This window comes from Ictidomys tridecemlineatus, chromosome 4 (genome assembly GCF_052094955.1).
Source record: "Ictidomys tridecemlineatus isolate mIctTri1 chromosome 4, mIctTri1.hap1, whole genome shotgun sequence".
Taxonomy (NCBI): domain Eukaryota; kingdom Metazoa; phylum Chordata; class Mammalia; order Rodentia; family Sciuridae; genus Ictidomys; species Ictidomys tridecemlineatus.
In genome coordinates this window covers 136714296-136730404 of record NC_135480.1, presented here as the reverse complement: position 1 = coordinate 136730404, position 16109 = coordinate 136714296, and the positions used below count along the sequence as shown (strand labels likewise).

Below are 16109 nucleotides of genomic sequence, written 5' to 3'. Positions count from 1 at the left end.
AATATACCAAGTTTTCAGCAGCTTAGCCCCAAAATTTCTTTGTTCCCACCAAGGACTGATAGTTCTGGTTTCTGGACACTGTCCTGAATCTTGGATTCTGCTTTTGTCTGTAAGTCTGAGATTCTGTATATTATGGATTTTTCTAGTTCATGTGAGTATGACCTGCTGCTTTTGTGATTTTCTCTGACATTTCCGCATCCTAACTTTCCCCTGATACCTGCCTCACCTCCAGCGTTTATTTTGGTCATTTAGGCATCATTATCGCCTTGCACAGCTTGGCTTGGCAGGGACTGCTCCCTTCTGAAAGGGTATCCTTTCAAGTACACATGCTGAGACATGCATGAGCATCTGGCCTGAGCTTTTTGTTCAACTTCAGCCCCTGGTGAAACATGGGGAGAGAGGTACTCTGAGAAAAAGAGAAAGAAAATCAAAATTAATGAGAATGAACATCAGAGAAATGCCTTAAAGTCTAGAGAAAATGTTAAGAACTTGCTTTGGCCACGTTTAAATAGTGTGTACCTGGATTCCAGCCTCTTTTTTTTTTTTTTTTTCTCCCTCAGCTAGACCAGATTCCTAAGAAACCTGGCAGCAGGAAATAGAGGGACTCTAGAGAGATGTGACTGCAGGTTCCCAACTCTGATGGGGTGAACACAAGGTTTCTATTCAACAGGAAAAAATCCAGGTCTTACTGGTTACTAAATATTGAAATATAGTCAGTCTTCTGATTCTGTAGGTTCTACAGTTTTACAAATGCAGATCAAGATATTTTTTAGAAAACTACCTCTGTGATAAACATGTACAGATTCTTTTTCTTGTTCTTAGTCCCCAAACAATACAGCGTAATCACTATTTACATTGTATTTAGCTATAATAATGAGTAGTACAGAGATAATTTAAAGTATTTGCAAGTACACATGTGGAAATTTCTTTCTTTCCTTTTTTTTTTTTTTTTTTTGGTTACTGGGGATTGAACTCCAGGAGTACTTTTCCACTGAACTAATCCTCAGTCCTTTTTATTTTTTATTTTGAGACAGGATCTCAATAAATTACTGAGGCTGGCCTCCACCCTTCTATCCTTCTGCCTCAGCCTCCAGAGTCTCTGGGATTACAAGCATGTGCCTCCATGCCCAACTGAGATTGTCTAACTATGATGTAATTTTATATAACGGATTTGACCGTCCTCAGATTTTGGTATCCCCAGGGTATCTTGGAACCAATCTCCTGCAGATAACAAGGGACAACTGTACTACCTTACTAACTGGTAAACAGCCATTACCCCATTTCTGTCTTCCACCCCTCCTCCTCACTCTCTAGCCCAATCATCTTGACCATTTCTTTTATACCTTAACCACCTGAAAGACTCACATGCTGATTAGTGAGTTCTAGACTTGATACCATGCTAAATATTGTAGAAATCATTCCCTGAAGATGACTACTAACTCTCATAGGAATATAATACTTGGGGTTTTTTAGCAACCAATAGGAAAGAAAATAATCTTTGAAGATCATTTTAGGAAGCTTATAATTTGACTTCTGTATAAAATTCTTTTCCCCCCAAGTGTCTATGAAGTGTGTGTATGTGTGTGTGTCTGTGTGTCTGTGTGTGTGTGTGTTGGGGGATTGAAGTTTCATGAGGAAAACATTTTACTAATGCAGGAACGTCATAAACCAAGGATCCTAGAAACATCTGCTCCCCAGAGAACACAGCTGGGTACTCTTTATGGTCACTAAATGAATAAGAACTCAATGCAATTCCTGAACTAGGAGTACAAAGGTAATATATTTTAAGAGTTCATTTCCAATTTGTCATATCTTTAGTAATAAGGTGCCAAAAATAGATGTTTGGTTGTGGTTGGTTAATATTTTTTCAAGCATATTAGAAAATATACAAAATATCTATTTCCTGACTTTCGGCAGTAACATTTGTTCTACTTTATTGTGTAATTGGCTTATTTTAAAAATAAGGAAACAATAAAATAAAGCTTCAGTAATAGCACATAAAATTTGACATGACAACGAGTCCTCATAGTTTATTGTAGATTTGAAAATTCAGTAAATACAGATGTATTCTTAGGAAAATTCACAAAGACACATCCTAGAATTTCTTCTTTATATAAATTAGCAAGTCATTTGGTACTTTTATGACTCTTGGTGATAAACTGTATTAAATCACCTTTTAAAGAAATAAATTTTATTCTCCCAAATTATATGCATGCTAGCTTTCATCATTTCATATTATCTTGCTACTTCTTTTACCCGACATCTAGTAATTAGTAAACAAACATTCATATTCCCGAATAAAAATATGATTTTTTTTAAAACCAGAGAGAGTATTGGTAACACTCCCAGAATTAAGTTCTGATTGCAGTACAGAGGAGATAATGCCCATCTCTTCTGCCCCTCACTCCACCTATTTTTGAGTCCACCCTAAAGTAAGATTGTTGAATTCAGCCGGTAAAAAATGTAGGATGTCTGGCTAAATTTGAATTTCAGATAAAGAACAAAGTTTTGAGTATTTGTATGTCCCAGACAACATTAGACATTATTATGCTAAAAATTATTTGTTCTTTATCTGAAATTCAAATATAGCCATTCTTTTTATTTGCTACATCTGGCAACCCTGCCAAAATTCCCAAACTGACTCTTGCCTTCAAGAGTGTGTGCCCTTATATCCTCAAAATGTGCCTTTCTGCTACAATATGCACAGGCAAAGGATCAAAGCCCCTTCATCCTGAAATGTAAACCTGTGTGCAGCCGCAACAGCCCATTCACCTTGCTGCTCTACCCAGCACAGACACAAATCTGTCTGAAAGCCAGCTGTTAAGGGAGGCAAATCTTTCCTGGCAGTCCCTTGAGGTTACACAGCACATCATATACTAAATCTTAGAGGATGTTTTGTTTTCCTGTCTCTCTCCAAGGTCTTATTCTATGAGGATTTTTTTCCCCATATTGTTTTCTGTCTCCTCAACCCCGTCACCAGCTCCTTTCTCTTCTCTCCTCTACCATTGTCTTCAGTTATCCTGTCCCTGGGTTCTGCTATTTGCATCTTCACCCATGCCAGCACCTCTAGCCCATGAGTAGAGAGGAGAAGGCATACAGAGGAAATGCTGTGAGTGCAACCACTGCTCTTCCCCAACACCTACCCCTCAAACTCTATGCCAGATAAAATACTTGAAATTATTTTATCAATTGGGAATTTGGATTAAATTTAACCTGCTTATAGTTTTTCTTCCAAAATAAAGATGGTCTGAATTTCTTAAAATACATCTTTCTCAGTGTTGTTTGCCGCTGAATTGTTCTTCAGCATCTGAAATGATGACCTCTAACATAAAACATAAAATAAGAAGGCTCTTCCCTCTTCCTTTTTGTTTAAAGGGTCATATGAAAAGCCCAGAAATTATTCTAGACAGGCAAAATTCCCCATTGTGTCCTCCTTCTGGATAAATTGAACTTGTCTATAGTAATTTCTCCACATTTTCATAACCACACATTTATTACCACTGTCATTGTCCAGCAATATTTTCCTTTCCTCCTCATCATAAGAGCTTATAAGTATTTGATGGGATTAAACAGAGCCAACCCAATTCTGTCATTTAGGCGGCTGGATTCACAAGTGCACACATCAATATGTAGTGATACGATGTCCAGAAGCCCATTCTTGCTAGTTGTCATCTGTATGGTCTGTAGGTGCCTCAGCCAGATTTTAAATTTTCGAGGTCAAGTAGACTTCTGTATGGCAAAGCAGATAGAATGATATTAATAATTTAATTTCTTTGTTAAAATCTGTCCCGAAAATATATTTTAAAAGATAGTTTTATATGATCCATGCCTGGTGACAGACAACTGCGGGCCTGACAATAGTTGTTAACCTTCTTACTTGCCCAGAATAAATACAGTTTATTTCTGAGTGTGGGGAAGAAATGTTTGTTCACTTTGTGTTTCTGCCATTAGGACACCTCTACCCTAAAATCCTCCAAGGAAAAGCAGGCTGGAAAAGTATTTTTTAAGAATGGATAACAACAACATCAATGACAATTTGATGTTAGCAATAGTCTATCCGGTATTTCAAGTGATCAAGATGATGTGTTTTAAAACAACTGTACTGAGGCAAGTTTGAAAATGTGATTTTAAAAAATATTGTATTGCTAAACTCTAGGCTATAACCATCTGGAGAATAAAAGGATTAGTGACTGTAATTGAAAGCAGAAAGCAAGCTATCCTGCCTCTTTATATCCAATTTCTCATTTTGTAAATGATGAGGCTCTAACTCTGTAAATGAATTAGGTAGCATCTACACAGTAGAAAAACATCTAGTTGAAAAATTGTTAATTTAGCCAAATGATATTTAAAAACACAGTATAAGGCCAAAAAATTAATGGATTCATTTTAGTTCATGGACCTGTTCCACATTCTTGATCAACTATTTCCCCGATGATTTATCACATTTGGCTCTTCCTGTGGCTAAAAATTACCTTTTTGTTTGAAATATGCATTTGCATCATGCAAAGATATCATTTAACTCTGATAATTTTATCTTTCTGATGTATTTTAGAGGATTAATTTGATAGAATATCAAGCCATATGTGGGCTGTATCAATGAGGCTCACGTGCAAACGAGAAAATGTTAAGCCAAAAACTTTTAAAACCTGGTCCCTGAAGAAAGCACGCACATTGATTTACAATTACGTAAAAGCATTATATGTATATTAGCAAATAATAAAGATGAATCTGGAGTACAATAGTCTAATGTTTGTTAAGAGGATGTGTATGTGTGTTTGAAGAATGGTTTACAAAAATTTTAAAAATAAAAATCATAGAAGAAAATGTGTCAGCACAATACTTATTTTAAGATAAAATTTTGTGCTCTAAAAACATGTGTCTGTAGCCAAAACAATTTATTACTAGGGGTGGATTAGGGATTTAGTGGTTTGATTCCTAAGAGGGGAAAAAAAAGCAACAGGACAAGATTAATATTTTAAAAGTTTGCATAGAAACAAAACACTCCTGGCCTCCAAGATACCATGTGCCAATTTTTCCCCTCTGAACAATTTTTACAGACAACTTATAACCTCCCTAAATTATAGGTTTATGTGGAAAAATAAGGGGTTGTTTTTATAATAAGGAAGCTGACAAATTTTTAACTATAACAGTACTAGTTATTGCTACTGTAATTTATGCATAGATACTGATTCTAATTAAGTAATAGCAGAGGTTGCCTTTGAATTTATGAGGCTATAATCAGCTCCCTTGTGCTCAATAAATGCCACAGCTACAGTCTGTGGTGTTAATTTCACACTACAGTGGGAACTAGTGGTTGTTGCCAAATATACTCATAAGTCACAGGCAATTTGGATTATTACTGTAGTATGTGCTGCATCAAGAAATGAACTAGTTCATAATCACTTTTTAAAGTCATTATTGAATGTTTGTGAATGATAACTCTTCTGACATTGATGAGACATAGTGCAGTAGATTGTCTTTTCCAAAAAAAAATCATTTCCAGATAAAATAAATATGTCAGATCCTCTGGAAAAATAATAATATAAAAAACCCTATGCACTCTCAGTCTCTGGATATGTCTAATACATGAGAGCTGTAAACTTGGGATTTTTTCCTATAAACTACCTCCTGTGTGTGGTTTCCCCAAAGGAAATGGGTCATTTTGATATGGGGATTTCATGAGCCAGTGTGATGGGATATTAAAAATGCCATGAGCTTGCTGGCAAAATGTATTCTGTTGCTTTCTAATTTCCTGAAGCTGGGTGTCAACCAGAGCATTTTTACTGTGAATCTAATGCCAAATAGACTTCCTCAAAATGTAACACACACACACACACACACACACACACACACACAAAGTGAGCAAACCAACTCAAACACAGAATCTGTGTTTCTTTATTTAACTTTGTGTGTTCTATTTCAAAGGAGTTACTCTGGGTAGATGGGTTTTGAGGAATCCCACCCAGGATTGTATAATATTCCATATCTTATTGTTAACTTCCCACCTGGAGTGGCTCTTGATTGTCCGACAGTGAATGTGTTCAAACACCAGCTGTTGACTAGAAGGGGTCTTCTTTGTAAGTGAGAGGGCAGATTGCATGAATTCCACAGACAGCATGCTCTGGCTGGTGGCAGGGACGGTGAGTTTCTGTTTTGAGTATGTTCACTTCCTCTCTTGAGGAACCCAGGAGACTCCAGTGCAATCAACAACATATCAGGAGAACCACGTTTTCTTCTAGGAGACAAGCACACAAGGCAGATGGCTCCCCACGTGATGTTGTAGACCTGCCAAAACCAAGATGCCAGGAGAGACAGAAAGCAGTCAAGGAGTTTCTCTGCCTTATTGTCTTCTTCCAAATAAAATGACATAAAATATCAGATATTTCCTATATGATTTTCCATGATCTCCCAAGAGAGGATCCTGGAAACATCTGAAAGATCTTACCTTCTGGAGTCAGAGCTGATCCTTTGGTGATAGGCTGGATACAGAAAGGTAGTTTCAGCAATTGTAGCCAATGCCCTGTGTAGATAACATGACCATTGCAGAAGAATATATATGGTGTGTGTGTGTGTGTGTGTGTGTGTGCGTGCATGTATGTTTCTGACCTCTTTCATTGATATGCTAGGGACAGAAATTGTGCTCTCAGAGAGGTGTATATTTTCCTGCACTTAAATTGCAACACAAAAGAAAAAGTCTTTATTCTCATGCAGACACATACTAAAAAATCAGGACAGTGGCTTTATAAACAAAAAGAAGATTTACAGACATAACACATTCTCCTTGATCAGTGCTGATGTGCAGCCTAACATTTTGGAAGAAATATGGAGCCCTGTAATAAATCTCATGTAGCAACAGAGTCAGAAGTCCAAGTGTACATTTTGGTAGCCATGGAGGTGCACACACAATGCTCATTTCTGGAAGATCCTGCTGAGAAGTATGTTAGCTGACAGCTTCTGCTGCCAGATCCACCATGGCATTAATGTCAGGACTACAGTCTTCCTAGGCACCTCTCAGACAATGAGCATAGAGGTGAGAGGACACTAGAGAAGGACCATTCCTGCCCTTTAGAGTCTTTTAATGGACGGTCTTTGCCCAGGGATTCACCAACAACAGACTTTTATAGAGCTGCACTACAGTCTGAGACTCATCCTACTCAATCCTTCCTTCTTCCGTCTTTCCTTCCAAGGGAAGAATGTCAGACTACAACCAAAAAGTTCTACTCCTACCATCTGGTCCTTTCACCATGTGTCTCCATATACTGCCAAATGTCAAAAGGGAGGCAAAATTTCCCCCTGGACAAGAAACGCTGGCTAATGATGAGGAAACTTCTCAAGGGAGAAATAGGGACTTGCTCCTTTGGGCTCCTACAGCACTTAGTTACTTTAAAGGTCATTTACTTTTAAATGTCCTTGTTCTTCTTTTAGGTCTTCTCACTGGATTATAAGCTCCTCCAAAGGAATTGTATTTTTCGTATCCCTTGCATTTTTTTCATCCTCCTTTTGGACATGTGTGAATGGTTTTCATTTAAATGTTGAATCAAGGAAGAGAGGGAGGGAGGCAGAGAGAAAAATGGGAAGGGAAGAAAGGCAAAAATAAGAAGTTAGGCAGCAAAAAAAAAAAAAAGGGCAGGAAAGAGAGAATCTGAGATGCATTTTTCCTCTGTTGACCAAAGTGACTTGAGTATGTTTATATTATCTGAGCTTGGTCGCTCCTAGTTCACTGCTTCTCATTTTGGCCATACGGAATGATTATTTCTTTCTATAGTATTTGCTTATTGAGGTAAAGTTCATTTATTATGCTCCCAGTGTTGAAATCCTATTTGGTTTTTTGGATCTTCTCATGGCCTCCTCTGCCCACTCTGAGGTAGTTTCCAGGCAACAGCTGGCAGCTCCTGGTCCCTCCCCGGTAATTGACAGCAGTTAGCCATCAATAACATGATCTCAGACACCAGGGCGCTGCTCCAGAGGGTGAGCGCTTTTTGTTTTGAATTAACAAAAACATATTCTGAATAACGCATGGTCCCAAATGAAAAGGTAGATAGGAATGCAATCAACTTGCATGATGTCATAATCCACATGAGCAGCAGAAGAGCTGGAATCCCAGTCTTTTCCATGCTCAGTTCCTGGGAGGGTGATCAGCAGTGCTCCAAGGGGCTTTAGGCTGGCCACTGTGTTATATTTCTCAAAGAGTATGACAGTATGAACAAGGATTCATTTGCTTACTAAATTTACTTAAAACTCAGGTTAACAAAAACAAGAATGAAGATGGTAGGCAAAGCAAAAACAAAATGCAACAATAGAAACAACAACCAAAATAACAATAAAAAGCTGTCTATTTTAGCTGATATTGCTTTCAAAATCTGCATTTTTCCCTCCTCTTCCCAGGTATGGGCAGGTTATAAACCCAGCCCTAAGAGACTTCCTAATCTACACACCAAGTCATTCTTCTGAGTCTTTTTCTTTTCTTTTCTTTTCCCCTTTCTCCCAGTCTACCTCCTTCTCTTTCTTTCTTTTCCTCCCCCCCCCCCACTTTTCTTTCTTTCTTGCACTGGGGATTGAACCCAGGGCCCTGAACATGCTAGGAAAATGCTCTACTATTGAGCTGCTGCATCCCCAGCCAGTTTTATTTTTATTTTGAGACAGGGTCTTGCTAAATTGCCCAGGGTGGCCTCAAATTGGCAATCCTCTTACCTCAGCCTCCTGAGTAGCTGGAATTATAGGTGTGTACAACTATGCCCAGCTAAAACTTCTTCTAAATCTGTTCCCAAGCTAGAGGTTTGCCAAACTTTAAAATTTTTTCTTTTAAACTTTTAGAGTTATTAGTCTTCCATATATTTCATAGTCTACATAACAGCTAAAAATATCCTTGGCCATCTATCTTTGACATCATGAAACATTTTGCCTCTGTCACCCAAATTGAAGTTTTATGGAATCCTAAATTTGTAAGGGAGAAATAAATTATTAAACTCAGTAGTTCCCAAATTTTAGTGAATAAAACATCCACTGAGAGAGCTTGTAAAAAATTCAGATTCTCATAAGCCCCAGAAATTTGCAAAATTTAAGGTGAGATATAAATTTCATACTGTAAAATTCACCCTTTTGGGATATACAGTCTTGTGAATTTTGATAACTGTATATAACCATCCAATATCCATCACAAACCAGAGATAAAGTATTTGCATCACCTTATGAAGTTTCTCTTGTCTCTCTGCAATCCATCTCATTTCCCTGCCCTCCCCTATAGCCCCAGACAACTACTCATCTGATTTTTTGTCTCTGAAATTTTGTCTTTTCTGGGATTTTATATAAATGTAATCATGTAGTATCTAGCCTTTTGTGTTTGATTTTTTTCCCTCAGTGTAATGATTTTGAGATTCGTCTGAGGAGTTTGTAGCTTAATGAGAAACTCTAGATGATTCTCTGAAGATAATTTTATGTCTATATTTAGCAAAGGCTTAACTTGGCCCAAACTTCTTGCCTCACAGATGAGGAAACTGAGATGTAAAGCACATAAGCATCAATACTGTGGTGTCTCTTCAGATTGTATGAATATTTTTGCCATTTACTAAAGAATGCAAGCATCTTATCTGAAATGAAATATTATTGAGAAATCTTTGGAATTTATGTCTCTGGAGAGAGTTCCTTGAATCACTTAATTTTTCTCTACCACTTTTTGATGAGAAATTGAGGCCCTGAGGAAATATATTACTAATCATATCTTATAACCCTTTCTCTCCTTATTTTTGGTTCTCTTGACCAATGATATGAGATCCACTGTGCAAATATCATTTTTATTTTCCTCTGTATTAAAGGCAATTATTGCCAGAGACTTCCTCATATTTAGAGAAATTCCTTGAGGGACAGGGGATGATTTAGTAACAAAACAACTCTACAACATCCTTTGGCCATTATGAAAAATAATGTAAATGTTCCTTAAAACACTGGAAACAGAATGCCATATGATCCAGCAATTCCACTCCTGGGTATATACCAAAGGAAATAAATTCAGCACATTGAAATATCTGCACTAGTATGTTTTTTATTGCAGCACTGTTCACAGTAGACAAGAAGTGGACTCAACCTAGTCATTCTTCAATAGAGGAATAGATAAAGAAAATATGTTACACATGTACAATGGAATATTCTGCAGCAAAAAGAATGAAATTCTATCATATGTGGCAATATAGATGGAGCTGAATATTATGTTAAGTGAAATAAGTCAGACACATAAAGACAAATATTGAATGCCCTCATTTATATGTAAAAACTAAAAAGCTGATCTCATAGAAGTAGAGAATAGAAAAGTGGTAACCAGAGCCTGGGAAGAGTCTAGGGAAGGAAAGGAAGAAGAGAGGATGATTAATGGGTACCGAGGTGCAGTTGGATAGGAGGAATACATTCTAATGTTCTGTGGCATTGTAGGATATTTTGATTGATAACAATTAATTGAATATTTCAAAATAGCTAGTAGAGAGATTCTGAATATTCTAAATACAAAGAAATGATAAATATCTGAGGTGATGAATAGATTGATACCCTGATTGATCATTACACATTGTATACATGTATTGAAATGTTACACTGTACCACAAAAGTATGTACAATTACCATGTGTCAATGAAAAATAAGAGTATGTTAAAAATAACTTGCCTTCAAACCACTGACTGATTGAACCAATTTGTTTCACACCTGCTTATTGGAACTTATTGCAGTGGTGTTGAGGACCAGCAAAATGAAATCTGCCCCCCAACTTTTTCCAGATAACAGGTCTCTGAGAACTTAGTGAAGGCTCCAGAGCCTCAGGAGCAGGGGGCTGGAGGGACACATGGATAAGCAGAGACTCTAGCATCAGGCAAATTGTAGTGAGGGGACAGGTTTGGAAGGTCCATGCAGGACCATTTACAGCTCCAGGGAGCATTCTACAAGAGTCAAACCTGTAGCAGGGCATCCCTGCTGACTGAAGTTTTTAATCTTCTAGAATCTTCTATACCATAAGAACTATGCCTAGGTTTCGTTTTACTGATGAGGAAACTGAATTTCTGAGAAAATAAAAATCTGCCTGTAGCCAATTCCTAGCTAGTCACACAACCAGTAACAAGCATAGTCAGGAAGCTGGTACCTATGGCCTCTTGGATTCCATTACTCATTCTGGGCTGTCTCTTTGGTCTAAAATTGAATGTAAGGGAGTAGTTGATGTTGGTGGCACATCAGCTAGTGACTACTGATAAGCAGGCAAATGTCTTTAAGGCTTCTCGTTTGATCACTTATTCACAGGACCATTTTAAATATCTAATGATAGTTTACAAGGCTAATACACTTTTTTTGTTGCTTTTCTAAAAATTGGAATTGAAACTAATGCCATAAAAATAAAATGAGTTAATCTTCCTCCAGAAATACTAAAGTTAAGGAAAAGCAATCAGCTTATACAGTAAGCAGATAATTCTAGAGATAATACCTTGATAACACCTTGATTTTCATTTGTGACTTTGGCTTGTCTTCAGGACTCTAGAACTGGCATTTGTAACTCATTGATCTTGAACCTGAGTACCCAGTTCCCCTCCTGAAGAGACCTGTGGTTCTCTCCTGCATTCCTGGTGTTCAAGGCAAGGCATAGGAACATGTACCGACAGACTTTTGTAATCCTTCTTCAGAGCTCCCAAGAGCTAAGAAATATGAATGCCAAGAAAATAAACAGACTGAGGTGTGAATTACTTTTATAATTAAATTATACATTCACATATAAATTTGTACATTGCAACAAAAGTAAAAAAAACTTGGAAGACTTTATGAATAACACTCAAACACAGAAAAATACATTTTTAAAGTCATCAAAATAATCAAGTTTATCAATACCTCATGATCTCTTTCTGCTGAATCTCTTCCCCAGGGCTCTGGTTATGCTCTTCCATTTTCTTTGAAATTCTTTTTTCTTTTCTCATCTGCAAAACTCTGTATGCTCAACACTTAAGTTCAGTATCATCTACAAAAATTTCCTGAGCCTACCGTATGGAACTTCACTAAAACACATACCTTATAGTAGTAAAGTATTGTGTTTTCCATTTGTCTATCAGATTGTAAGGATTATTTTTCTCATTATTGCCTTTCTAGTGCTTGAGATAGTGCCCAATATGCTGTTGACTGCTAGACAATAGAGATAGTGAATTCCCCCTCGTATTCCTTTTAGCTACTGGGTCTAGCAACATCTAATTTTCTTTCCTACAGTCACTGATAACTTTGGGCACCTTACTTCACTTTAATTCCTCATTTCTTACTATCATCTTGGATACTTGCATCTGGTAAACACACACAACACACATACAACATACTTGAAATGAAATTAAATGGGATTTTTGCAACAATTCTGATTCATGAATTTATACCCAAGACTTAGGAAAGGTTCTTTCTCACTTCACCAAAATATTTCTCTCAAAAATAGCAAATGCCCATGTGTCATCCTATGACCTCAATTTTTTTAACTTCATTTTTTAAACCTTTCGTTTCTACTAAACCAGATTTCAAACTTATCAGAAATTCTAGTTCCCAGTCACTTTGATTAGTTTCTCAAGTGTAGTTCTACTTCATTTCATCTCCTACTAATTCTAGCCCAGAATTCTCCAAACTAAAGCCTATGTAGTACAGCATTCTTATGTTGGAGTCAATGGATATTTTGGGAGAATATACCATAGCCTTTCAAATCATTGAAAAATGAATGGATGGAATTCAATGTGTTGCCAATGCTGCTCAAAAATTCTTAAAATGGGCAGTTGACTATTGAATCCCACATTATTATTTTCAAGTCAACTTTCTGATATATCATGCCAGAACCTCTTGGTTTGACCTTTATCATGGACTCTTTGTGTTGCCCCAGCCACCCGACAAATATATACTCTTTGCTTCACCAACATCTTTGCGTGGACCCAGTATCTTACTTTCCATTTTTTGGCTTCCCTGGGAACCTGCTAGGCACTGAGATATTAGTAAACTAGTAGTGAGGGGAGTTGACACTCCCAGGGACAAAACTTTGACCAGAGGAATTGCGGGGCACCAGAAAAATTCTCCTCCCTTTATTCTCATTCTCCCCTTAGACTGTTCTGCAATGTTCCACATGGCCTTCTGCAGATGGACTTCTGATATCACAGAGTCAGTTGTAATTGATACCAAGAAGCCCCATCTCATCCTTTTTCTTGCTCTTTCTTGGTCTAATTTTCTTTCTCTCCCACATCTTTGGAATTATTCCATATTCCTCCCGCCAAATACAAATAAAGTACTAGAAATAAGCTTTTGGCCCTAGGCACTGTTGGCTGATTAATGCAGGCTGGGACACTTCCTAGTTTTACCAACCTCACTCTAAAAAGGACAACTTGATTTCAATTTTATAGAGAGAAGAGAGGTTAACAGATGTGAAAATGTCCAACTTTCTTGCTCCACAGAAGTCAACTTAATGATCTGTTGCTATACTTGTCCCCAGTCTCAGAGAAGAGGTATCCCTTCTTCAACATAAGACTAGTTTATCTCATCCTTTGAAATCTAGCGTCTCCTTTCCTAATGAACCATTTAATATAATTTTCTTTTATTTTTTATTATCTCCTATCTATCTATCCTCTCCTATAGGTTAAAAATATGTACATATCTCCTATATCATACAAAAATTCTCCTCTACATCTGCATCCCTCTTCTACTCTTAATCCCTTTTTAGAGTCAAGATTTTCAAGAGTCATTAACAATCTTTTCTCCCATTTACTATCCTTGAACATACTCTTCATGTAATGTGGTTTCTCTCCTCATCACTTAGATCAAACTGTCCAAGCACAGGCTGCCGATCATTTCATCATTGCCATCAATGAATATTTTGTTGGAGGGAGTTCACTAGGATTGAGTTCCTTGGGGTTCTTGACACTTTGGAACATTACTTTTCTTCCTTATTTTTTTCCATCCTTTGATTCCAGGTTTCTACTCTTTCTTAAATCCCAACCCCTATTTCTGACTATTCTCTGTCCAATTCCTTTCCTGACATCTTTTCCTCTGACCGCCTATGAAGAAGAGATTCCTGAAAGATTCCCATCCCTTACGCCTTGTACCTAACTCCACATGTTTTCCTATGGGATCATATCCAATGTCATGATTCTAACTAATGACAATGTTCAGATGGCTCTCAAATCTCTCTCTAACTTGAATGTATGTTTCAAGTACAAGGCTCACATGTCCAACAGTATGATGGGTGTCTTTGGCCGACCAACTCAACACAGCAAAAGTCTCTTGAATGTATCATGTTCCTCCTACTAACAATACTCTTCTCTGTCAGTTCCACCTGCCAAACTCCTTTTCTCTTTAAAACCCACTTTAATGTCATCTTGTTCAAATCTTTCTTGATCCCTCAGATGAAGTTGATCACTCTATTTTGGGTGATCACTTCACCCATTTTTAGGAAATATTTGGAAATATTAGGAAAACATGTGGAGTAAGATACAAGGAGTAAGGGGATGGGAATCTTTCAGGAATCTCTTTGTCATAGGTGGTCAGGGGAAAGGATGCCAGGGACCGGAATCTGACAGAGAATAGTCAGAAATTGGGCTTGGGATTTAAGAGAGTAGAAACCTGGAATTAAAGGATGGAAAAATTTAAGGAAGAAAAGTAGTGCTACAAAGTGTCAAGAACCTCAAGGAACTCAACCCTAGTGAACTTCCTCCAACAAAATCTTCATTGATAACTTACTTCATGCCAAACCTCAGAGAAAAAGAGATGGAAGTAGCCCAAACAGCAGCAGAGAAGTCCCTACAGAGTTACAAGTTACTCTAGTAATTTAGAGATTTGCAAAAAAAAAATTGAGAATGGCCAAGGTTTCAAAACTATGGTTTTTTTTCACCCTTGCAGGGGTCCCTGAGACCCTCTCAGTGGTGCACAAACAAAAAAAGTACTTCCACAGTAATATGAAGACACTACTTGCCTTTCCACTATATTGACATTTGTACTGGGAATGCAAAAGCAATACTGGATAAAACTTCTTGGCACCTTATAACGAATCAAGGCAGTGGCATTAAACTAGTAGTTGTCGGATTCTTCACTGCCACCCACTCACAGTAAAAGAAAATGCCAGTTTCACTTGAGAATGTCCTTGCTGAAGCCGTAAAAATTATTAATTTTAAATCTCAATTCTTGAGTGTACGTCTTTAATAGTCTGTGGCAAAATGAAAGTGCACATAAAGTCACTCCGTTGCAATGCTGAAGTAAGAGGGTCATCTGGAGGAAAGGCACTTCTGCAATCATTAGTGTCATAACCTGCCTAGCCATTTTTTTTTTCAAAATGCCATTTTTACATAAAAGAAAGACTGAGGAGCAAACAGTGGCTATTTAGACCTGAGTATTTGGCAAATATTTCCTAAAAATGAGTGAGTGAGGCTGTCAAGTCAAGGAAAACAGCTGACTGTACTTGCTGCCCATGATAAAATTCAAGCTTTCAATTGAGTAAAAATTAGAATTTTGGAAAACATAACCACCTGTAAGTTTGACAGCTTCCTAATATCCGAAGCTTCTGAAAATGAGATTGCTGGTGATATTAAAAGTGCAATTTTCTCCAATATATTATATAATGAAGGGTGTCAACATTTAGAAGATCTGCAAAACTCTCATGAACAATATTTTCCAAATGACCAATGCAATATGTTAGAAAATCATCCATGGGTAAGCAATTCTTTCAAAGTGAAAGATAGACCAATTAATTTTAATAGTATGAAAAGTTTATTAAAATGGTTTCAGATTCCATATTGATCCTAACCTTTAAGAAACTACAACTTGGCAAATTTTGATGCAGTTATTAAAGAAGAATATCTACGATTATCTGAAAAAGCTATTAAAATATTCCTCCTTCTCCCAAATACATATCTGCATGAGGCCAGATTTTCTTCAAATACTTCAATTAAAACAACATGTCTACAGCAGATTGACTGCAGAATCAGATATGAGAAGCCAGCTGTCTTCTATTATGCCAGACATTGAAAAGATTTGCAGAAGTGTAAAACAACTCCTCTGTTCTCACATTTCATTTTGTTTTAGAAAATATAGTTTGTTAAATATAATTTTCAAAAACAAATGTAATATCATGATTCTCATAC

The 16109-nt window shown here is 37.1% G+C and overlaps 1 long non-coding RNA gene across 1 annotated transcript; it reads right to left on the bottom strand.

The window, feature by feature from the left end:
• Positions 1 to 2003: 2003 nt before the first annotated feature.
• LOC144377252 (uncharacterized) lies at positions 2004 to 15791 on the bottom strand. The gene is made up of 5 exons (XR_013438062.1): positions 11854 to 15791; positions 11456 to 11663; positions 6446 to 6520; positions 6006 to 6285; positions 2004 to 3729 (listed from the first exon to the last, which is right to left on the bottom strand). It is a non-coding gene; the product is annotated as an uncharacterized LOC144377252 (long non-coding RNA).
• Positions 15792 to 16109: the final 318 nt, after the last annotated feature.